General features: G+C 38.1%; 1 protein-coding gene across 4 annotated transcripts in view; it reads right to left on the bottom strand.

The window, feature by feature from the left end:
* The window catches only part of ZNF385D (zinc finger protein 385D), a 417,123-nt gene that overhangs the window by 73,684 nt on the left and 318,749 nt on the right, over positions 1 to 24,690 (bottom strand). The gene's annotated exons all lie outside the window — the stretch shown is intronic.

Here is a 24,690-nt window from a genome sequence, read left to right as displayed (position 1 = left end):
CTGCTCTTAAGCATAGTGTTAATACTTTTATTGGAATTACTGGTTTTAATACTATAATTATTACAAGTTTTTCAAATTTCAGGTTTGCCTTCAGAAAAATGTTGATTCAGTTTTCTGTTTCTTTCACTCAAATACGCAGTTACATAATTTTTTCATTTTGAATTTTCAATTTATATTTCAATAGTCATTTTAATGCAAATTTTTCCAGTGTCCTTTAGATCAACTCCTAACCATAAGAAGAAATTCAAAACCCACAAGAAGAAACATGAATGCTCACATTTCCTGATTCCAGCTCTATTTTATGTAGACTTGGTTGCAATTAGATGCTTCCCAGGTTAAATGTCCAGCCTTCTTGTAGAAGGCTGTAAATGTTTTTAAAATATTGTGTGTAATTTTCTTGTGAGAAGTTTGCACAGCTGTGCAAAGACTGATAGTTTAAAGCTAGGACTAATCACAGAATATGCTGAGTTGGAAGGCACTCATCAGGATCATCGAGTCCAGCTCCTGGCCCTGCACAGGACATCCCAAGAATCACACCATGTGCCTGAGAGCATTGTCCAAACACTTCCTGAAGTCAGACAGACTTGGTGCTGTGACCACTTCCCTGGATGAGTTTATTCTTTCATTGTCTTCATATTTCAAGAGCAATCCAAGCCCTCCGGGTGCAGAAACATCCATGGAGGGCAATGTGTTTTCTTGAAAAAAGAGAACTCAGCCCACTATTTCTTTTCTTATTTGGACAGATTTTGTATCTTTAAAATAGTCCTATGCCAAGAGTTTGTTTAAAAAGTCCCACTACAGGTTTATCCACTTGACTTTTCTCGTTGGGAGAAAATATATATTACATGAAAAAGAGGAAAAAAGTAAAATGAATAAATACTGATTCCTACCTCAAAAAAAAGTAATTTTTTTTAATGTAATAAATCAACATAAATAGAACAGAAATATCTAAATGATGGTAACAGTTAGTGGCATACCATGGAAGCAAATTTGCATTAAAAACAAATTGTTTTATCTAAACAATTAGCCAAGAAGAAAATATTATGAGAAAAACAATCAAAATATCCAGAAGGAACAACGGTTTATAAGGCATAGGAAAACTGGAAGATCAGTCAGTCTACAACAAAGTTATATTTATTACTTTACATAATTTTATACCTTTGGCCTTGCTTTCAATCACCCTTGGGTGATTCTGTGAACTCATTCACAGCCTCAATTAAGTCCATTCAGAGCCTCAGTGAAGTCCACAAGATGCTGTATATTCCTACAAGTTTTACCAGCACACTTCTACCAACTATTATAGGGTCAGAGCCTTAGTACTTCAAATCATCTCCTTTAGAGATACATAGTGCACACAGACCTGCTTGTAGGGCAAGTTAGTTATTAAATCAATTGTTGGTTCTTAAAGTAATGCATATATGTGGATAGATTTAGTTGTTCCAAAAGTAGTGAAGACTGAAAAATGGGTTTTATTTACTGACAAAAGTAGGTGGTTGTACTGTCATCAGTACAGAACCGGTATCTTCCAGAACAAAGCTGACGGCTCAGCTTCTTTCACTCCTTTAAGCTATCTGTCAACTTCTATGTAGGAAGCCATGGTTAGGGACACAAAATAGTATACAAAACTTACTTACATGTTCTGACATCACTTACTGTTCACACTGCAGCTATATCTTGTCTCCTTTCCACAAACCTTCCTTCCCTTTATCTGATGTTACACTGAAATCTGCAAATCTTGTTTTTGTTTTCCACCAACAAAAACTAAATACTTACTGAAGCTAAAAGAAACTGGTTGCAATTCTACAACCTTTACTGGATAAGAATAGTTCCTCTAAAATCAACAGGACATTTTAGGTGCTCAAGTTATAGGACAAGTGTCTCAGAGATGCTCTGTGCTTCAGGTTCAGTCACATTGGCTTTTATGTTTCTCATCTTCTCTAGTCAAGAAGATGAGAAGCTTATCAGGTTCAAAGCTGGAACAGCTACATGAAATTGTACGGTATATAATATAAAAAAAAAGATCAAACTAGACAGCTATAAAAGCCCTTCTGATTTTAAAACCTAAGATACTTCATGGTTTAGATTTGTTTGGGCAAGGATTTTTAAAAGAGTGAAATTTCCAAATGGTACTGAAATTTAATGCTGAGACTCCAAAATCCTTGGAGCAGGCAAATTCCTTCATACCTATTAAGAATATTTGCTAACAAATTTACACTATGTATTGTCCTTTATTGTTTTATGCTGTTCTTCCTTTCGTTATTCCAGGGCTAAGGAAAAGTTAAGATGTTTACCCTGCTCCCTACAAAATTACTGTTGGAAAACTGATTTCTTTAGTAAAAAACCATAGAGATTTCTGAATATTCTTTGAATAAAATGAAAAAAAGGAGTCTAACTTCACCTCCAATGATGAACTGAAATTGTGAATAGCTCTCAGTTTACATCGATGACATCTCATTGCTGTGATAAATAGTATGTCTCAGTATGCTTTGCAGCACCCCAAAGTTACATGATGAAGGACACCCTACTGAAAACTTATACCTAAATGGAGACAGAACTCTCATTAAGGAAATCTCTTAGTAGGTTTCTAAGCTGGTGGTATACATTTGGGGTGTATGGACAATTTGAACCGATTTGGGCAAAATGAGCTTCAGGATGCTTTCTGGAGTTAAAATATCAGTAAGTACAGGTGAAGCAGCAATATTGGAGAGCTATGCTTTTTATGTTCATACTTTTATGACCTTAAAAACTGAATCCTAAAAAAAAATTCTTTAATATGTTATTCTTAATATTACTATTAAATTGCATAAACCAGTAAGTTCTTTTTTCCTTGGGTACGTATTAACAATTTACTTTTTGAAGATAAGTGCACAAATATGATTTGCTTTTGCAAATTGCTCCTTATTCTGTTACTGGTAAGTAATTTTTATATTACTGCAGCGTAAACAGATGCTATTTTCCAGCAGGTCTTCGGCAGTAATGAGCTAATTCAATGTGTTAAAAACAACAAAAGATCTTCAAGAATGAGCTATTTGCTTCAATAGTCCAAGCTTCTTTGAAATTTATGTTGAAATCAACCATGATAGGAAGTTAGCAAATTACTAGAAGCCTTGTTGCAAAAGAGGAACTTTAGCTCATTTATTCAAATCCTGACTGTGTTCTGTAACCTTCTTAACATGCATGTTATCCACCATATTGATCCAAAAGTTATTTTTTGAGTGTAGCTAATATAGTTCATTACTTTTCTTGTAACAAAACAACACTTGGGCATGAGTTTTGCAACTATTTCAACATTCATTTGTACGAAGTCATTATACACCAAAATCTAGAAACAATGAACCATAATGTTTTCATTGCCCTTTGAAAATTGCAAGGACCTCCTTGCCAAGAGAGAGAGAGAAAAAAAAAAACAAACCACGAAACAGATAGCAAGCATGTTAAGTTTATATTGTGTGGGTGAAATCCTGGCACCACTTAAGTCAACAGAAATGTTGACATTTATTTCACCCATCTCATAATAAAAATACAACCAAAATGCAATAAAAGAAATAGAATAACTCAATTTACCTCCCAAAGACCATGCTTTAAAGTATAAGTAATTTCAAGAACCACAGTTATTCCAACATGAATAAATCTTACACAGACTGAAAAAACAAGAATGTCACCTTAAAAGAATACTAAGGGTGTGAGTTCAAACCATGGAAGGGTAATAGCAGACAGTAAATGTTGTGATTGTAAAAGCAAGTAGTTGTACATGTAGGCTCCTATGATCTACCGAATTATGACAAATATTGCCAGTGAGTCTTGTAACTCCGTCTGAGGCAAATTAATTTGCCTGAGACAAGTTAATATTCCCAGGGCATCTTCCTGGCTTTCAGAGTTCATAGTGACCCTAATGGCTGGAACCACATCACCCCTGTGCCCGTACATGTCATTCTCCTCAGAGCCCTGAGAGGCCCCCACTCCCGTCTCCCACTGACATGCCTCTGTCTCTCATCTACTCCACCAGCCAAATCATAGAAACAGATGGCTTGGAAGGAATCTTAACTATTTAATTCCAACACCCCTGCCACGGGCAGGGACATCTACCACTAAACTAGACTACGCAAAGCCCTATCCCACCTGTCCTTGAACACTTCCGTGGCTGGACAATCCACAACTTCTCTGAGAAACCTGTTCCAGTGACTCACCATCCTTGCAGTAAAGAATTTCTTCCTAATATCTAATCCACACCTACCCTCTTCCAGTTTAAAATCATCATTCTTTGCTCTTTCACTACATGCCCTTGTAAAAAGATCCCTCTCCAGTTCTCTTGTAGGCCCTCTTTAGGCACTGGAAGACTCCAGTAAAGTCATCCTGGAGCCTTCTCATCTCCAGAGTGAATAGTCCCAACTCTCTCAACCTGTCTTCATAGGAAAGGTGCTCCAGCCCTCTGATGACCTTTGTGGCTCCCTCTGGACTCCCTATAATGTCAACATTCTTCTTTTGTAGGGGGACCCAGAGCTGGACACAGTACTCCAGGTGGGGTCTCACCAGAGTGGAGTAGAGGGGTAGAACTGCCTCCCTCAACTTGATGGCCATGTTGCATTTGATGCAGTCCAAGATATAGTTGGCTGTCTGGGCTACAGGTGCACCCTAATGAGTCATGCTGAGCTTCTCATCCATCAGTATACCAAGTCCCTCACCACAGGGCTGCTCTCAGTCCATTCACTGCCCAGCCCATACTTGAGCTTGTGATTGCCCCAGACGAAGTGCATGACCTCGCGCTTGGCCTTGTTGGACTTCATGAGATTTACACTGGTCCACCTCTCAAGACTGTGAAGGTCCCTCTGGATAGGGACCCCTCTCTGCAGCGTGTTGACCACATCACACAGCTTGGTGGTGTTGGCAAATATGTTGACATCAGTCACCTCCATGATTTCTACGTGCATTTGCATAGTTTCCAGGAGGATCTGCCCCATGATCTTGCCAGGCACCAAGGTGAGACTGACTGGACTGTAACTTCCTGGGTCTTCTTTTTGTCCCATTTCAAAAATGGGGTTATGTTTCCCCTTTTTCAGTCAGTGGGAACTTCACCAGACTGCCATGATTTCTCAGGTATAGTGGTTTAGTCACTTCATTCGCCAGCTCCCTCATGGTCTGCAGATGCATCTCATCAGATTCCATGGATTTGTTTGCTTTCAGATTGCTTAGAGGGCCTCAAACCAGATCTTCTCTTTTCCATGCTAAAAGATTCTGATTTTCTACAATAAGCGGTTCCTCATTTTCCAAGTTCCTGCCTTTGCCTTCTGCAACTTAGGTAGTGTGTCTGGAGCACTTGCTGGTGAAGACTGAGGCAAAACAGTAACCTTAGGCTTATTCTGAGTACCCACGTCTCCCATTTCTTTCTGGAGAGGGCCCACATTTTCCCTAGTCTCCCTTTTATCACCAATACAAGCTTTCATTTTTGCCCTTGACATCCCCAGCCAGGTTTAATTCTATCAGGGCTTTAGTTTTCCTAACCTAAACTCTGGATGCTTGGACAATCTCTCTGTATTCCTCACTTGCTTCCACCCTCTGTAGGCTTTGTTTTTGTGGTTTGCATTCCAAATATAAACCAGATATTACTTCCAGCCAAGAGGTTTAAGATATATTAGCACCTTCAGGCTTACATATTTTAAATCTAATAGGTTTCTTCAGGCAGACAGCTGGCCAGGAATATAATTGGGAGCTTTCAGATTAAGCCAAAGGGTTGACTAGTCCAAATATGGCGAGAGGACAAGCAGTTATTTGCTAACAGTGGATTAAATCTATAGCCAAATTGTTTATTCGGTCACATACAAACATGTCTTTCAGTCAGCCAAATATGTCTATGACTTCTGCAGGTTCAGGAATATAGGTCTTACACACCCTGACATTTTATAGGAGAGAGCCTCTACCTTCTTAACCTGATCAGACAGGCCACATTATTAGGCCCTGCATATTACCACAGGATACAGCAACAAAATTTATTATCTAAGTGAATCTTTGCTCCACATGACTGTACAGTCCTCTCTCCTTCTCTTCATTTAAACCACTGATATCTCTAAAAAGTGGTGAAGTCCACTACTGTTCATTAAACAAACAGAAATTAAGGTTGACCTTGTCACACAAAATTGGCAGCTTTAATAATATTGAGGTGCTGAAGTGTGTCCAAAGAAGGGCAACGTTGCTGCTGAAGTCTGGAACACAGGTCTGATGAGGAGAGGTTAAGGGAGATGGGGTTGTTTATCCTGGAGAAAAGGAGGCTCATTAGGGACTTCATCACTCTCCACGAGTACCTGAAAGGGGGTTGTAGTGAGATGTGGATCTTCTCCCAGTTAACAAGTGACAGGACAAGAGGAAGCGGGCTCAGGTTCCTTCAGAGGAGGTTTAGATTGGATATTAGCAAAAAATTTCTCCACTGAAGTGGTGGCCAATCATTGGAATAGGCTGCCTAGCGAAGTGGTGGAATCACCATCCTTGGAAGTGTTAAGAAAACATGTGGATGGATCAAGTTGGACTTGAAGGTCTTTGAGCTCTTTTCCAACCTTAATGATTCTATGATAAGTAGGGTTGAATATGTCGTTATTTACAGTGTAAGAACTGATGTTAATGATAAAATCATCTTCCTGTTGATTTATCTTTTATGATGTTAACAAAAGAGAATTATGCTTCTGCCCAGTTGAAGGGCTTCAAGGGTCAACCCATCACTTATCAGTTTGAAAATGCAGAACAGCTTGCAGTGAAACACTAAGAGCCCCTGCCTTGCTCTAAATACAATTCATGTTCTAGAAACAATATACTGAAATGCAATAAGCTTCTGTTACCTCCTCAACAAAGGAAAATTCTGGCTTCATAGCTACAGTTCAAACCTATATAGTTTGCTCAATTAAAAATGAATATTTAGCATTGGTGGGACCTCTCTTTATAGAAAAAAAAAGGAGTCATGCCTGCAAATTACAGAGATTCTTGTGATTCCAACAATCAGTTTCAATACTTGAATTAAAATTCATAGTCAAATTACTCTAAGTTGCTTTACCTCCTTGCTGTGAATCAATCTGTTACTCTTATTCGTGTCAGGAGAAGCCATAATAAATCACCAACCTGACTTCATGAGGACATCACTGGAGGTGAAGATGAGTATATTGAGAGGGAAAAGTAGGTAAATATTTTTGGTCCTCATTTTCCCATTCAGGGAATACAGAAATCCGCATCTTTCGGATACAAGTAGATTTTCTGAGAAAGATGGTAATTTTAAAAATCCAGATTTCAATCAGTTACCCATTTAAACTACTGTAGAACTGCTTCTGTCATTATTCCTTACTAAAAATACCAGAAATATGCTAATTGATAGACTTCAACCACCTAAACTTTTGTATAGGTTTTAGTAGTGAGCAAGAAAAAAATATGAATTAAGGCTGACTTTAGAGAAGATCTGAATCCTAAGAAGCCCCAGCTCTAGATGACAGACCTCCTCTCATTTAAAAAAAAAAAGAAAAAAGACTTGCACTGGCCAGTTTATTGTATTTCAGGATTCTGTCTTCAAACTTTTCTACTCTGGACTTGGACACACTTTCTTTAGGATGACTCCTTTGCTTTCAACCAATATCTTTATGATCATTCAGCATTAATCACTCCTGGATGGCTCTGATCTTTATCCTACTGTTTACTTGGTCACCTGAAACTTCCAATTTCTCAAATCACCTCTTTCTGTCAGTATATCCCAAATATTAATCATGAACTGTGACAGATTCAGTCTCCTTTCTTTGTACATATTCATCTCCCATTCTGCATCATCGCACCTGTTATTCAATGTTGTTTATTTGTCTCTTCTTTTATATATTTCCGTCTCCATCTCACCTCGGAACCTCACACCTACACACCTACTGCAATATTTTATTCTGTAAACCACAAATTCTGAAAACACATTTATTTACCTTTTCTACAGGCTTGACTTCAGTTGTTCTAACAAGTTATCTAATAACTTGAATCATATTCCTACAGGTTGTCAAACCCTCCCTCTTTCAAGAAAACTTAAATATGTGTTTCAGAAAGTATTTTTCCATTAATTTATTTGCTGATGCTCTGCTGCTCTCCCTAACTTATATTCTTGCTGATTGCTTAGAAAATAAGCTCTCTAGAGAAATAATCTCATCTTCCACATCTGTAAAGCATAGTGTACTGCACAGATACTTAGCTGTAAACTCCTTGTATAAATGAGCCATAGTAGTCTCCAGGTTCTAAGTATACTACCTACTAAACAGTAGCTCTACAATTTTTAAGATCAGTATCACAGAATTTTCCAGACTGTACCAATAACATGTTTCCTATAAAATGATGTCCAGTGTATCTTATGATTAGTGGCTATTTATGCACATCAACGGCCATTCATTAAGGAACATGACAAAAATGTTAAGCCTATTTTCTCTTGAGACCTTACCCTTGCTTCTCACTGAAGTGACATAGACTGATTGTAACTAAACAGACATCACAGTCACAACTGAATTCATCATCAAAATGTTTACAAGTAATACAAAAATCAGTTAATAAGAGTCATCAGATTAAACTACTACTTTTTATTAGTAATAAATTTTTGAAAAGATTGATTTGACCTTGATTAATTTCACTCATTTTCTATGGGATTTGGAGGGAAAATAAACCAATTAAGAACTTGCTTCAATAGTTTAGGAAAGATCCTGTTAACAAAGAATTTTGTGCTGCCAATTCAAAGGCTGTGAAGCACCTGTAAAATTCACAGAAAATTCAGTTTATTACCACCAGAAACTATTTCCATCTTGAAACAGCAGACATGTTCAAACACACAAGTAAAAGCTCTACATTAGTTTTCTCTCATGATGTGAATCCAAGAAATCATCTTTTTCATCTTTTTAGCCCAGACAATGTTGTACCAAACTTCTCTTAAGTGTGAATTCACATCTCCCACTCTACGGGAATTCCTCTTCCTTTACAATTCCTGCTATTAATGCAGAACACGCATAATAAAAAATTTGATCCTTCTTGAAAGGATGACAGAACTTGAGCCTCAAGTTGAAATACGCCTTAACTACTGAATCTCTGCTTGGGCAAATCACAGAATCACACAGAATCAACCAGGTTGGAAAAGACCTCTGAGATCACTGAGTCCAACTCATGACCCAACACCACCCTGTACACTAGACCATGGCACTAAGTGCCACATCCAGTCTCAAATACCTCCAGAGACAGTGACTCCACCACCTCCCTCAGCAGCCCATTCTAATGTCTGATCACTCTCTCTGTAAAGAATTCTGTTCTAATGTCTAACCTAAACCTTCCCTGGCTCAGCTTAAGACTGAGCCCTTTTGTCCTACTGCTGGTGGTCTGGGAGAAGAGATTGACCCCCACCTCACTCCAACTTCCTTTCAGGGAGTTGTAGAGAGTTATGAGGTCTCCCCTGAGCCTCCTCTTCTTCAGGCTAAACAACCCCAGCTCCCTCAGCCTTTCCTCATAGGACTTGTGCTTGAGTCCCTTCACCACTTTCATTGCCCTTCTTTGGACATTCTCTAGCACCTCAATATCCTTCCTGAACTGAGGGGCCCAGTACTCAAGGTATTGCCTAACTAGTGCCAAGAACAGGGGCAGAATCACTTCCCTGGTCCTACTGGACACACTATCCCTAATATAGGCCAGGATGCCATTGGCCTTCTTGGCCACCTGGGCACACTGCTGGCTCATGTTCAGCTTCCTGTTGATTAGAACTCCTAGGTCCCTTTCCTCCTGGTCGCTCTCCAGCGACTCTGTGTCCAACCTGTAGCACTGCAGGAGGCTGTTGTAGCCAAAGTACAGGACCCAGCACTTGGTCTTGTTAAACATCATACCTTTGGATTCAGCCCAACTCTCCAGCCTGTCAAGGTTCCTCTTACCCTCCAGCAAATTGACCCTGCCCCCCAACTTAGTGTCATCTGCAAATTTATTGATGGTAGACAATCCTCTCATCCAGATCATCGATAAAGATATTAAACAGGACTGGGCCCAACACTGATCCCTGGGGGACACCACTAGTGACTGGTCGCCTACTGGGTGTAGCACCGTTCACCACCACTCTCTGGACCTGGCCCTCCAGTCAGTTCCTAACCCAGCACAGAGTGCCCCTGTCCAAGCCGTGGGCTGCCAGTTTTTTCAGGAATATTCTGTGGGAGATGGTGTCAAAGGCTTTGCTGAAGTCCAGGTAGACACATCCACAGCCTTCCCCTCATCCACCAGGCGGGTCACCTGATCATAAAAGGAGATCAGGTTGGTCAGGCAGGACTTGCCCCTCCTAAACCTGTGCTGGCTGGGTCTGATCCCCTGTCCATTCTGTAGGTGCCGTGTGATCGCACTTCAGATGATCTGTTCCATAACTTTGCTGGGCACCGAGGTCAGGCTGACAGGCCTGTAGTTTCCCAGGTCTTCCTTCCAGCCCTTCTTGTGTATGGGCATCACATTATCCAGTTCCCAATCATCTGGGACCTCCCTGGTGAGCCAGGACTGGTGATAAGTGACAGAGAGCGGCTTGGCAAGCTCTTCTGCCAGCTCCCTCATCACCTATGGGTGGATTCCTGCTGGTCCCATAGACTTGTGAGGATCCCAGTGGCTCAGCAGGTCCCTAACTTCCTGCTCCTGCATAACAGGGGAGCTATTCGGCTCCCTGTCACTGTCTACCAGCCCAGGAAGCCAGATGTTCTCAGGACAACCTGTCTTCTTGTTGAAAACTGAGGCAAAGAAGGTGTTAAGTCAGTCTTTTCCTCATCTTCGGTAACTCTGTTCCCCTCCATGTCCAACAAAGAATGGAGGTTTTCCCTGCCCCTCCTTTTGCTACTGATGTATTTATAAAATCACTTTTTGTTGTCTTTAACAGAAGTGGTCAGATTAAGTTCAAGTTGTGCTTCTGCCTCTCTAATTTTCTTTCTACATGACCTAACTACATTCCTAAACACTTCATGAGTTGCCTGCCCTTTTTTCCAAAGGCAATAGACTCTTTTTCCCTAATTTCCTGCAAAATATCCCTTTTCGGCCAGGCCAGTTTTCTTCCCCACCAACTAGCCTTTCAGCACATAGGGACGGCCTGCTCCTTCAAGATTTCTTTCTTGACGTAAGTCCATCCTTCCTGGACCCCTTTGTTTTTAAGGGTTGTTTCCCAAGGTGTTCTCTGAACCAGCCTACTGAATAGGTTAAAGTCTGCCCTACAGGAGTCCGGGGTAGAGGTTTTGTTGATGCCCTTCCTTACTTCACTGAGAATTGAAAACACTATCATTTTGTAGTCACTGTAGCCATCCATGGCAGCACTCCAGTCATGTGAGTCATCCCACCACCTCTCCCTGATGGTGACTATGTCATAGCTTCCCTGCTGCATGATGGCTTTTTTTTTCTTTCCCAAATTGTGTGCATTAGTGTACATGTACTTCTGCCGGGCTGCTGATATCATTCCTAACCGTGGCTTTCCACCCCTAGGCTCTTCTCTGGAGAGCCTGGTTTCAACCCCTTCCCCCTTCAAACCTAGTTTAAAGCCCTCTTGATCAGCCCTGCCAACTTATATGCTAGGGTTCTTTTGCCCTTGCTAGGTAGATGAAGCCCATACGACTCTAGCAGGTTTGGTACCATAAATTTTGCCCCATGATCAAAAAAAAAAACAACAAAATTCCACTGGTGGCACTAATCCTTTAGCCACCTATTGATAAGATGGGTTTTCCTATTCCTCTCTTGCTCTTCATGCCTGTTACTGCAGGAATTGAGGCAAACACCACCTGTGCTCCTGTCCCATCAACTAATCGACCTTAAAGTCCTTTTTAATTGCCCTGGTACCTCTTTTATCGATCTCATCACTGCCAACCTGTACTACCAACAGTGGGTAATAATGAGAGGGCTGAATTAGCTCAGGGAGTCTCCTGCTAATATCCCTCACCCCGGCCCCAGGAAGGCAGCAGACATCCCTGTGGGATGGGTCTGGTCCGCATACAGGGCCCTCAGTTCCCCTCAGAAGGGAATCACCAATTACAACTTCCCTTCTTTTTTCTTAATAGCTGTGGTTGTGATCCATCTATTAGACAGGGTGCAACCGGGAGATCCTCCAGACAGATCTTTTTCTTGAGTGTCATCTGCCTGTCTCTCTGGGTCCAGGACCTCATACCTGCTCTTTAGGGGCACCTGGGGAGGTGATGGGGGCGGGAGGGGATTCTTTTACCTCTCTGACCAGGGACCTATTTCCATTCCCCCCCATCTACTTGGTCTGTTCCATCTGCCTGATGGCAGGACGGGTAGAGCTTCTCTGATTCCTGCTGGACTTCTTTTGGGGTTGAAAGGGTGTGATTCCACCAGCCTATTTCCCTTTCACCTTCCCTAATACTCCTTAGCCTCTCTACTTCTTCCTTAAGCTCTGCAATCCCATGAGAGAGAAATGACTAAGTGGTGACCATTAATACAACACAACCTATTTTAGCCAGCACTCTGTACTAGAACGTTTGTTTTCTCACTGCTGTCTCCACTCCTCGTGATCCCTGCTGCTGAATATCATTACATCTGCCCCTTTCTTCTCCTGAATAACTGTCCTCTCCTTATTTCTTGACAAGCTTTTTTGTAGAAACATCACCTCCAACAGCACTAAGTTAGCATAGGTCAAGCTAAGAAACCTACAAAGATGATGGGCTTCTCTCTGCATCTCATGTCTTGTTGGCTCACCTTGTTAGGCAGGCCTGTCTCACCAATCAAGACACAGGGCTCAGATTCTAAAAGAAAAGCCAAAATAGTACTGCACCATTTTTACCTATATATGATGTACATTTTCATAGCTCTTCTCTGAAGGAAGCTGCATTCTTACAGTCTTCTCAAGAACTAAAGAGATACAAATTAGTCATGTACAATAATTTTAGAATAAAAATTCCTTGTCACTGGGAATTATGAAAAAAAAAACCCTGTTAAATTCAGTAAAAAAAAAAAATCTTCATTCCTCCAGTGTCCAAGGTGTTAATTATTTCTATATATTGCATGTTTTCTGACATCTTCGGACTTTTTTACTCATTTATTCCCTCTTCTCAAAATGTATTTACATTAGAAATTTACTTTATTGCAACCATTTATCACCACATGTAATTCTGGTACGAAATGTATGTTAGAGAATAAATTAAAGCCATGACAGGTAACTTATGACGGGTTATTTAACTGGAATTGTATTAGCAAGAGTCATTAAAAATCTCTATTCAATAACAAAAAAAAGTCTTCCTTATGTCATTACAATAAGTAGTAGGAGTCTTTGGAAAGGTAATGCAGATCGATGTACCTGTAAAATAAAAATTATGCCATATGCTCACATTAATTACTAAACCATAAAAATAAACAGATTGTCATTTTGGAAGAACAATTACTACACAAGTGATGGAATTTTGTATTTGGCAAACAAGGTATTCAAGCAGGCAGAACATAAGGACTGAGGCTCAGCAATTATTTGATTTGCAATTTAGTGCTTTTATCATCAATTTAAAAAGAAACAAAACACCTGAGCAAATGCCCCATAGTTTTAAAATTACTGTATATATAACTGCCCTATTGAATTATAATATTTGGACATGTTTTGTGTTGCTCTGTGAGAGATAATAGTGCTGAGGTGTCTGCAGCTAATGAAAACATAACACCTTCTATTTGGTGGCATGGCTCACTGTAGAAAAGCAATATATCACTGTCCTGAAAATGACCAGCAGGAATAGGAAAAAGAGCTACTGCTAATTAAACCTTTTATGTAAAAACATGATTACTAATCAAATCTTTATTATCCCATACTCTCACATTCTTTCTTCTTCATTTACACTTCGTTCTGTAGACCTTGAGGTATGAGATTTATGGTAGACATATATGTTGTGGTTTTTTGATGCTGTGAGAGGATAAACTTGAGACAATGATAATTTAGAAAAGATACCTAAAATAAAAAAGTGACCATAGGAGAAAAAAGAATGGTACAGTTAAACTACATCTGATCTTTCTGACAGCTAATTACAAGTCATATTTAAGTTACTAACAAAATAGAAAGTGCTTCCTCAAGCTGAAATTTCATCTTTCTTGTGACATCTGAAAACCACCTTTATTACAAGGAAAGCATTATTCAGTAAGGATCACAATTTAAAACATATTCCCTTAAAGAAAGAAACAATGCCTTTTATTTTAACTATTTAATTACTATGAAATTTGCTATACAGCCATGTCATATAGGTTGAATACTGAAGATAAATATAGCCCTAGCTAAATATCCAATTAAAAGCCAACAAAATAGCTTTTGCAAAAATTCTGTGTGAGCATATATTAAGTTTCTTCTAGTGAAGTACCACATAAAAATTTGATTTTTAATTTATATAGTTATAATTATTACAATATTTGTACAATGAAACGAAAAAGTTTCAACTTATTTGAAATAGAAAAGCATTCTTCTTCTAATCATGTAGGGAATGATCAACTAAAATTATTTTTGTCCAAGAAATAATAAAATCAAAGCAAGCACTGACAATTTCATCAAGACTCTAAATGTAAATTAAAATACATCAGACAAAAGGCTTGAAGACAAGTGATTCTCCCACCAAGGGATGATTTTCACTTGTCTGCAGGTGTAACATTATGTGCACTGATGGGCTGATCAACAGAACAGAACTTCTCCCCAGCTGTAATCAGGAGCGATTGATGGTTGGGACAAAAAAATTGATTATCATGACAAGTCCACTGATGCAGAGAAAGTATGCTATGATGGGGAATGGATAAAACCTGTTCAGAGATTACCTTATAAAGTTTCCTTTCTAAGGAATAAAAAAGAAACATTTATGCCCATCAAAAATTGCTAACATAAATTAATTCAGTATATTTGCCATGCATCTATATCTAAACTTATCCCACCATGACACAATGAGACCTATAGAAACAACAAACAGAATAAACCCTTTTATTTTTAAAATCATAATTTTTGATCACCTCATCAAACAATTACATATGTGAAAGTACCTACATCATCTACAAGTAGACCATTACTTAAGTTTGAATATGTTTTGAATTCATAATCCAGCTTTTAAAGGCCATGGGGGAGTTAGGTGTAAGTGCTGTATTGAATTCTTTGCTGAAAAGAAGTCAGTCCCCTTTAGCCATTTAAAACCTTAAAAGACTTCATTTTCAATTGAGCTTAAAAAAAATGCATGCGTGTGGGCAATACACCCTCAAAAGTATAGTTCAAATATACGCTTTTTTATTCCAATATAAAGCTTTTAAAAAGAGATACTGGCTTGTGCATCCACTCCCTCAGAGGATAAGGCTCCCAGCTGTTAGCTGTGATGTGAGTAAGTAAGTACACAGAAGAGGAATATCTCCAGAGACTGTAAAAGACATGAGAGAAGTGATAAAAGAACAAAGGACTGAAAAAGTCAGACCTGGAAGTTCTGAAGTGGAATTTGTTTACATCAGGGGCAGTTATGTTTAGTAGTAATTGTCACAAAAGTAAATATTACATTTGCTATGAGAGGAGGCTGCGTAGATACAGTGGAAAAAAATATATCACAGTTACCCCAGGGAGCGCAATTTTACTGACCATAAAGAGAAAAGCAAAAGGTGTCCAGAGTTAGTGTAAGATTATTTGGAAAGATTTTATGCATGTTGGAAGAGTATATAATCAACCAAAGCCAAGTAAAAGCACAACGTTTCTCTTAATGCATTTTTAGAAGAAATTAGTGCGTGAGCATGTGTGTGTTTTCTAAAAAATACAATTTGCTGCACATTTGTACTCTTTCTATGAACCAGACTGGCATATACCCCTGTCTGTTTCTGTTCTGCAAGTTCTTCTTTGTGTCCTTAACAGTGCTTAAGAAAGTGAGCAAGGAGTCACTAATTGGTAACCAAAAGTAGACAGCATTTTGCCATTATTACAGTGAAATCTTTTATCTGCACCTACTATTAAAAATCCAGAATTTCAGATTCTCTATTGTATAAATTCTCATTTTTAAAAATAAATCTGTAAGGAAGAACTTAGAACAAAATAAAAGGGTAGATGAAGATCGCACAACAAGTTTAAAATCTATCTTTCCTTTTAGGTGATGACTTGCTCATGGAAAGTGGTTTCTGTAAAGAGTCCCCAGCACAGTTGTTCATAGATTTCAATTGCTTATTAGAGTTGACTGATTTACTTCCCACGTTAACTGAAGAAGCTGACAGTAAAAATTGCTTCAAATACAAGTGAATAGCAAGAACTGAAAAGCAGAGAATTGTCTCCTTGAAGTTTAAACAGGCAGTCTTTTCCATGAATGGCACAATAGAGAACTAGAAGAGAGACCTTCTATACCCTCTTTTATACTGTCTATGTTTTCCCCTGTCTATACCCATTCCCCATGTATAAAATGGTATTTTTCTATATACAATTAAAAACTACTAAGCATTGTCCTCTTTTCCCACAATTCCAGCCAAAGACTTCAAAGAAACTCTAGTTAGCCACTACCTGCCCAACTTCAGCATCTGATTTTCATTCTCATGTTCCTCCACCTTCTTTCAGGCTCAAAATCTTTCTGACTCTGTTGTAACCCAAAGAATGTAGGTACAGGACCAAATTCATTAAAACAGCTGGAAACAAATATGTAATTTGCCTGGAAGTCATCTTACTGCATGACAGATAATCCACATTAAGCATGCTCCCGACACTGAAAGCAGATTTTGGAAATTCTAGAACCTATGAGACCATTTAGATCTGCATCCTGCCTCCCAGTATAATGTTTTCTGGTACATTCTTCTATATTAATTTAACCTTCTCTGAGAGAAAGGAAACTTCTGATAGTAAAACACATGGATGTGTTCAAACACAGGAGAGAGGTTGCTTTTATTTCCAACTTTCTGTCTTACTAACTACTATCACCTCTGCCTTTCCTTCTGCTCTTTTTTCAATTCTGTGATCCATGCCCCAGCCTAAGTTAAGTTGGCCCCAAAAGGGCAAATACTGCAACCATTCACTCCAGTGCCAGAAGCAGAAACCTTTTATATTCCAGTCAGAATACTGGTTATTAATCTTTTGCAAATTATAAACAGGACTATTGTAGAGAGCCGTGTTCTATTAACATATCATTTCTATCAAATGCAAGTAATTTAAAAGAGATGTCAAAACTTCTGCACAATAGACTTGTTTTGTCAAAATAAGTGAATGCTTTGAAAATGAAAAAACCTCATAGGATGAACAGAGGTAGGAAGAAAGCATTGACAAAATAAAAATGTCTAAGCTTCACATAATCTAAATCCTATACAGCAACATCTGATGATCATCTGAATGTTTTAATCTCTCTAGCATCATGTTTCTATACCGACTCTGATATTCAGCTGACATAGATTTTGTCCTCCTCAAACCTCAACCTCTGCTTGTCCAGGGACTAGGTAGCTGGAAACATTTGACTTTCCTTTCTCCTGGATATATAGTTTAGGTTGTAAAAGACCTTTAAGATCCTCAGGTCCAACCATTAACACAGAATTGCCAAATCCACCACTAAACTATGTAACTAAATGCAACCTCTACCCACATTTTAGATACCTCCAGGGATGGTCAACCAACCACTTCCCTGAGCTGCGTGTTCCAGTGCTTAATTTAGACATTCTCTCTTCAACTATCACTGCTGAATGTGGCTGGAGAGTGAATTTTGAGAGGAAAGTGTAAGTCTTGTAATACAAATAAAGTGGATAACAAGGCACTCCATTCTCTCCCCATCAGCAACAGTCTGAGTAATCAGCTGACATTAAGAATGTGCTTCCTTCATGTTCAAAACTTTCCTTCTTTCCTACTGTCTTCTTGACCTCAGGCAATGCCTCTGTGAGCCTGATACCTCTGGGTTGGTCCATGTTCTGAAACAGTACAGATTTCCTAGACAGAATAGGTTACTTCCATTATGAGAGAGGAGATAGGTGCAAGGATTAGAGAAGAGTTTGTGCAGAGAGTTCCACAGCTTGCATACAACTTAGAGACCACTCACAGCAGCTACTGAGGGTCACCCAAAATATTTAGTTTGCAACCAGTGCTTAAAAGGCAAGGAAATAGTCACGAGCTTAGGATATCAGTCAGTGGATCCAGCTCAACACCTCCAAAAGTACTCCGAAGCTAAACAACAAGATATGAATAATTTCTACTTCTAGCTTGTATAGATTCATAGAAGTACTATATAGAAAGTGAAAATTATGAGAAAAGTCCTTTATACAACAAAAGGAAATTATTTATACTTTCTATTAAACATTTAAAAAACTTTAAGAAACTACAGGTTATGTGAAAATTTATTACTACTTTTCAACAGATTATTCTGGATTTTATAACTTATAAATTAAGTTATTTATTTCCTACATGAAAAAGGTTACTTATAACCAAATTAAGATTATTTTCTTTCAAAATAGAACACAATTTTAATAATAATAAAACACAGGGAAAGACCAGACCTGCACAGGGTCTGACTGCAATTCATATTATGGTTTTTAAAACTGTGGTATAGGAAAGAGGAGTTAATGCTTCTAAAATGTGCAGGCTATGCCTATAAAAACAGACTCCACTGAACATTGTACTGAGTAAATTATACTAGGTTGTTTTCAAAATTTTTTATGTGTGCAACGCAAATGCAAAATATTCTGTGCTATTTGATTAGACTTTTGGAATGCCAAAAAGTCAAATATCTTGAAATATTTTTTAGTAATTCTTTAGGGTTTCTATAATGTGTTGGTGTAAATGCCAGATATCCCATGGAAATCTCCACACTTTCTATGATTACTTGCTACATTTTCTAGTGAATACCATGAACCAGTACCTCTGGGAAAGTGTCAAATTATGAGTGTATTTCCATACATATATATATATATATATATGGAATTACACACACACACACACACACACATACATATACATATATAAGTTAATTTTGGATGAAGTTTTATTCATGTTAAGGTATAAGTGCTGCAATCAATACTATACCCTAATAGAGTAACGCTGATTGTAAAGGGATGCTGAGTATCTCTAAATGTGTGCAGAAGAGAACCTTCTTAAAGAATCAGGCTGATGAATTTATAGAACACAGGCACATTAGTTTGGAAAAACAAAAGTAAAATGTCCTAAGGTAACAAATAAATAAATGTGCTTGTTGACTGGCAATACCTGCAACAAATGACTTTGATTAAAAGAGCTGTGCATTACAATTCAAGCAGAAATTGTTTTGTTTATACCAAACCAGGACCCAGGACTCCAGATCAATTGTAAATCTAAATCTAACCCATAATTGGAAATACAACAGAACATGTAAAACATAAGACCCTGTTGTTATTGCCACACATAGAACAGTGGTCGAGGCAAATAGTTCAGACTGCTTCAAACACCATTTAAGGATATCTCTGTAAGTTGAAAAATAACAGATTTGAAATCAGAAGGGTGAAATGCTAATAACTTCTAGCAGTTATCTGCACCAGCCTTTCCTGATTCTTAATGGACCAACATTTTAAAGTTCCCCTCTTTTTTTGAAACAGAAGCTACAGGTGTGACCATCATTTGGCATGGACGAGGAATGAAATCTCTGTTATATCCTCCAAATCACACAAACAGGTTTGCAAAGTAGTCAAGCAGTAGGTCATATAATCCCTCTCTCGGGTCTGGGACTACATCCAGCATTTCCTGTCCATCTTCAGCAACAGGTGTCTAATTTGCAAATACTCTCTGCCAACAGGCACCCCACACTGTCCCTATGTATCTTCTTCCAGAACTTCACTACTGTTATAGCGAGAATTGTTTCATCAAGCAGTTCAACAAAAAATTTCTTCATTAAAATTAATCTGAAGAGCTAATCAAATTTATTCTTCTATCAAAACCAAGGAACACAAAAATCAATTGGTCACTAAACTCTTATTAACCTCCTTTCAGATATGGAAAACCTACTATATTTTCCTGGTATTTTCTACTGTACATCTATCCAGTTCTTTCTGCTTTCCCTAGCTGAGTGAAGTTCTTTTCACATCTTGTCATACTAGTGGATGTGTTCTAAATTCTGAAACCAGTTATGCTTCTGTGGAAGTATGATGACCATTGCTATAAATAATTCTTCACCTGAGGCATTGTCAATTTCAAATCATGGAATCATAGAATAGTTTGAGTTGGAAGAGACCTTCTAAAGGTTATCTAGTTTTGCACCCCTGAAATAAGCAGGGACATCTTCAATTACATCAGGTTTCTCAGAACCCAGTCCAGCTTGACCTTGAAAGTTTCCAGATATGAGGCATCTACCATCTTTCTGGGAAACCCATTCCAGTGTTCTACCACTCTCATTTTAAAAAACTTATTTCTTATATCTGTATCAAACTGACTCTCCTTCAGTTCAAAACCATTACCCCTTCTACCAAAATAGGGCCTGTTAAAAAGTTTGCTCCTGTCTTTTCTATAGGCCTCCTCTACTGAAAGGCCACAATGAGGTCTCCCCACTGCATTCCCTTCTACAGATTGAACAACCTCAACTTCTTCAGCCTTTTCTCATAGGAGAGGTGTTTGATCTCACTGATAATCTTGGTGGCCCTCCTCTGGACCTGCTCCAACAGATCCATGTTTCCTGTACTCAGGACCCCAGATAGGGTCTCACAAGAGCAGAGCAGAGGAGAAGAATCTTCTCTCTCAATTTGATGGCCGTGTTGCTTTTGATGAAGCTCAGGATAGGGTTGGCTTTCTGGGTTCCAAGTGCATATTGTTGGGTCATGTCCAGTCTCTCATCCACAAGCACACTCAGTCCTGATCAGGGCTGCTCTTGAATATTTGCTGTGGAATACTTACCTACTGAGAAATGTTACATTTTGGGGGAAAAATTATCACAGGATTAGTTGAGTGGTTTCCTTTTTCTTTTTTTTTTTTCTTCCCCCCCTCAGTATCCGTTCTTAATGCATATTTGGATTATGATTCAGTATAATTCCTTTTTTGCCATTAAGCCAGACATGTACTCATTTTACTGCTTGTGCATTTACTTTTTCCAGTCTAAGCACAATAGTTTGTGCTTTTATTTACTGCACTTGTCGGAATTCCAGATTATTTTCTCCAGCTGCTGAAGACAATTTTGGACTCCAATCCTGAACTTACCAGCTTCCATCAGGAGCCTGGCACTCTCCATCTAGGTGTCATCCAAAAACTTGGTATATGTATACTCTATTCTATCAGGCACAGTGCTAATGAAAATTTAGAGTAGCAATAAGAATGGAACAGACTCTTACAGATCCTGACTTCTTGTGATCTTTTGTTTTGACAGGAAACCATCAGCAACTATTTTCACTACAGTTCTTCAATCTGTTGTGCAACCAACTTTTAATAATTTCACTTGGACCATATTCCCCTACTTGCTTTACAAGACTGTCACATAGGACTTTACAAACCCTTGTTAAAGCCAAAATACATCACAGCTATTTATTCCCTATTATCCATTAGGCCAATTACCCTGTCAAAAGAAAAAAATTAGATTGGTTTGACATGATTTGTTCTTGACAAATTCATGTTGACTGTTTCTTATTGCCTTATTATACCCTAGGTGCTTACAAATTGATACTTTAATCATTTGTTCTAGATGTCAAGCATAGCCTAAATAGGATATAAGTCCTTTGATCCTGCTTCTTTCCCCACAAAATTTAGAACCACAGTAAAATACTGCAGAGCTATATTGCATCCTTATCCTCAAAAAAATTCTTCACTGTTGTTTAACTGCAAGAGCACTTTTTGAACTCTGATGGCTTCATACAGTTGAACTATATGTCAATTCAGTGATACTTTTTTTTATAGAGATGGAGAAAAACAAGGTAAAAACAACAAATAAGGACTGATGAGGATTCAGCTCCTGATTTTCAGAGAAATATTATTGTGGTTGCTATTTAAGTAAAACAATAATTTCTGGCTAACATAATTGGAAATATTTTTACAGTGTATCAGAATGAAATTCAAATCCTGTGAACACATCAGAACTCTGTCCAACCTTTCTTTAAAGGCAATCTGAATCATCACTCAGCCATCTGCATTAACAAGAGGGAAGAAAAATAGATAACCCCTTTGGAAGAATTGACCTTGTTGATAGATATCAATAACTTGATAACTTCATCAAATATTGAAATCAGAAATGTGGGCAAAAGAAGATGAAATAGTCAAGACAGGAAAATTTAGTAAGTGCTTTCTTTTTCTCTTTTTCCCAAGCCATTAGCAGAAAATTTACTTCTACAGCTACCTATAGGCACATGAGTTATCCTACTGAAGTCAGCTGCACTTCATTTTACAGGGTACTTTTAGTAGATATTTAATGTGAAGCATGCATTTAACAGTTCTTCTGACCTGGTGCAATACCTCTCAGCAGCTGCCAACATCTAAATGACAATACAGGCACTTGCACCCAAGCACATCTGTAAACGTTTTGCCCTGTACTGGATGCACAATGTGATTGTAGATGTTGTATATAGATTTCCCTGAATGAAAAAAAAAATGGACTCCACAGAACCTACCTCTACTGTTCTAATGTCTTTTCTCAGCATGGAGAGGCTTTGGTTATTTGCTCTTTCCTCCCTTCCCTTTTGTGAAAAGATTTATTTTAAAAAGAAACACTGAACACAAAGCTGTCATGAAGATTTACAGAAAACTCCTTTACAAAGAAGCTAAATGATTTTAGACTATTGTATTGCCTTTTCTCATTTTTTTTTAAAATGTAATTTTGATACCATGTAACCTGAAAAAAAGCTCTGCTGCTCCTAAAGAAATCCATATCAAAAGGGAGAAAATTCTGTATTCTCTGCAAAAATGAAAAGTCTCACAGACCAGTTTTATTGTAAACATTTTCATAATATTGCTGTGCAGTAGATAAATGGAATTTCTATTCATTACTTTCTGATAAATCCTATCTCCAGCATCTAAAAATAGAGACATATTGGTAGAAGAGACACAAAGCCTAGGTTTCTAGACAGAAAAGGTATTTATTGTTGTTATGGATTTAAATCATATTCAATAAAATATGATGAAAATGAAAGGTATGAATATTGAGTAAGTGAAAAAATTTTTATGATAGTAGGAGAAAAACATAAAATGTGGGTGCTTGCCACTCATATAGTAGAGTTATCAAAAAATGATAGCTAACAACTCTTTTTCTTCAAAGCAATCTTTTCTTTGAGTCTCAATATTAAATCTTTAGTTTAGCACATTGTTGCTTCATACACTGGTGGACATTTCAGAATTACCTAAGCAATGGAGGAAATAGCTCTGCCTATTCCTCTCACATTGCAAAAAAACATTCTTAAACTGAAATGGAACTGTGACTACATCTCATGTATTGAAAAACCTCAGCAGAGCACTTTGTGATTTTCAGTAGTAATAACTATAAGCACTGGAATGAGAAGAGACCATCATAAAGATATCCATAAATCGCTTCTGTGTGGTAGAAAAAAGGGGAAGAGATATCATCCCAGGTTAATCAATGGACAACTTTCGGATCATAATCTCTCCATCAATCAGCGACACTGGAATTGCTTTAAAAATTAGGTGAATATTAGAAGTGGAAAGTGAAACATACTCATCAAGAAGGTCTCCCCCTTCCATAAAGTTAATATTGATCTACTCTGAGAGGAGGGCATTAAAACAACCTTCTTCTGAGTAGTGTCGGTTATTTGGAGTTCAAGCCTCTAACACCTGAAGGTGTGAAGGGACAGTTAAATATCTGCTTAACAGCTTGTCTTCCAAGAGTTTTCTGTGAACAGCTTAAATTAATAAATTTCTTCTGAAACCAGTTTTTTGGACACCATGGATGACTCTGAAAATGGCCACTGCTTCTTTCCCCTCTCTTTTTGGAATACTTTCTAAGAGAGCCAGAAAAGGAACAGTATGGGACCATAGCAGTCCTCTGAGTAAAAAGTATCAGTATGCACTGATAACTTGTTTGTTTCTCTGTAGAAGCATTTTTATTTCAGACATTTTATTCTGGAAAAGGTCTAACGCCTGTCAGCTGGAAAATTTTCTACTCCATATATCAATCCGAGTTGTGTAACTGCTAATGACTAAGTCATTTTAATGATGTGTTCATCCTTTCTTTTGTCTGGATGTTTTTGCAGGCTAACGAATGGTATACCCTCTTTGAAAGGAGATGTTTCACTCTGGTATGTTACACTAAAGCGTTTGATATCTCTTGTAGCTATATACTGTGTATGATTCAGTGTGACATGCTTTTTCCTAAGACAAAGCTGAAAATTGTGATAAGTTGGGCTGCTCAGTCGGTGAGATCCACTGTAACCTAGAAGCCTCCATCATCCCCTCCTCATGAATGACTCAGTATCCACAGTCCTAATTCTGGCATCTGGCTTCTAAATGGAAGAGCCTAATTTGACTCCTTTATTTCTATCTGTGAGGGACATGACGACTCCAGAGAGGGTATTATCCTTCCTTGTACCACTCTTTGAAAATTATGCCAATATTATAAGAGGAAGGTGTCCATTCAGTAGGTGAATTAGAAAATCTGGAGTCATCAGTAAAATTAAATATGTGATGCTGACTGGTCTGGAAATTGTGACTGAGATCTTGTTTAAATTATTTCTGAGGAATAAAAAGCTAAGTGGCATGAAAAGAGCTGTATTATTTTCTCCCTTAGGAGGGCAATCTTTAAAATTAGGCTTCAAAGTTCAATTTAAGTTTTTGACAAGATCATGGCTTTAATAAATAACCAATAA

Source organism: Manacus candei, unplaced genomic scaffold (assembly GCF_025592945.1).
Source record: "Manacus candei isolate 608988 ecotype Guabito, Panama unplaced genomic scaffold, ASM2559294v1 h1tg000072l, whole genome shotgun sequence".
Lineage (NCBI taxonomy): Eukaryota > Metazoa > Chordata > Aves > Passeriformes > Pipridae > Manacus > Manacus candei.
Note: the sequence above shows the minus strand (reverse complement) of the source record. Positions and strands in the feature narration are given on the sequence as shown.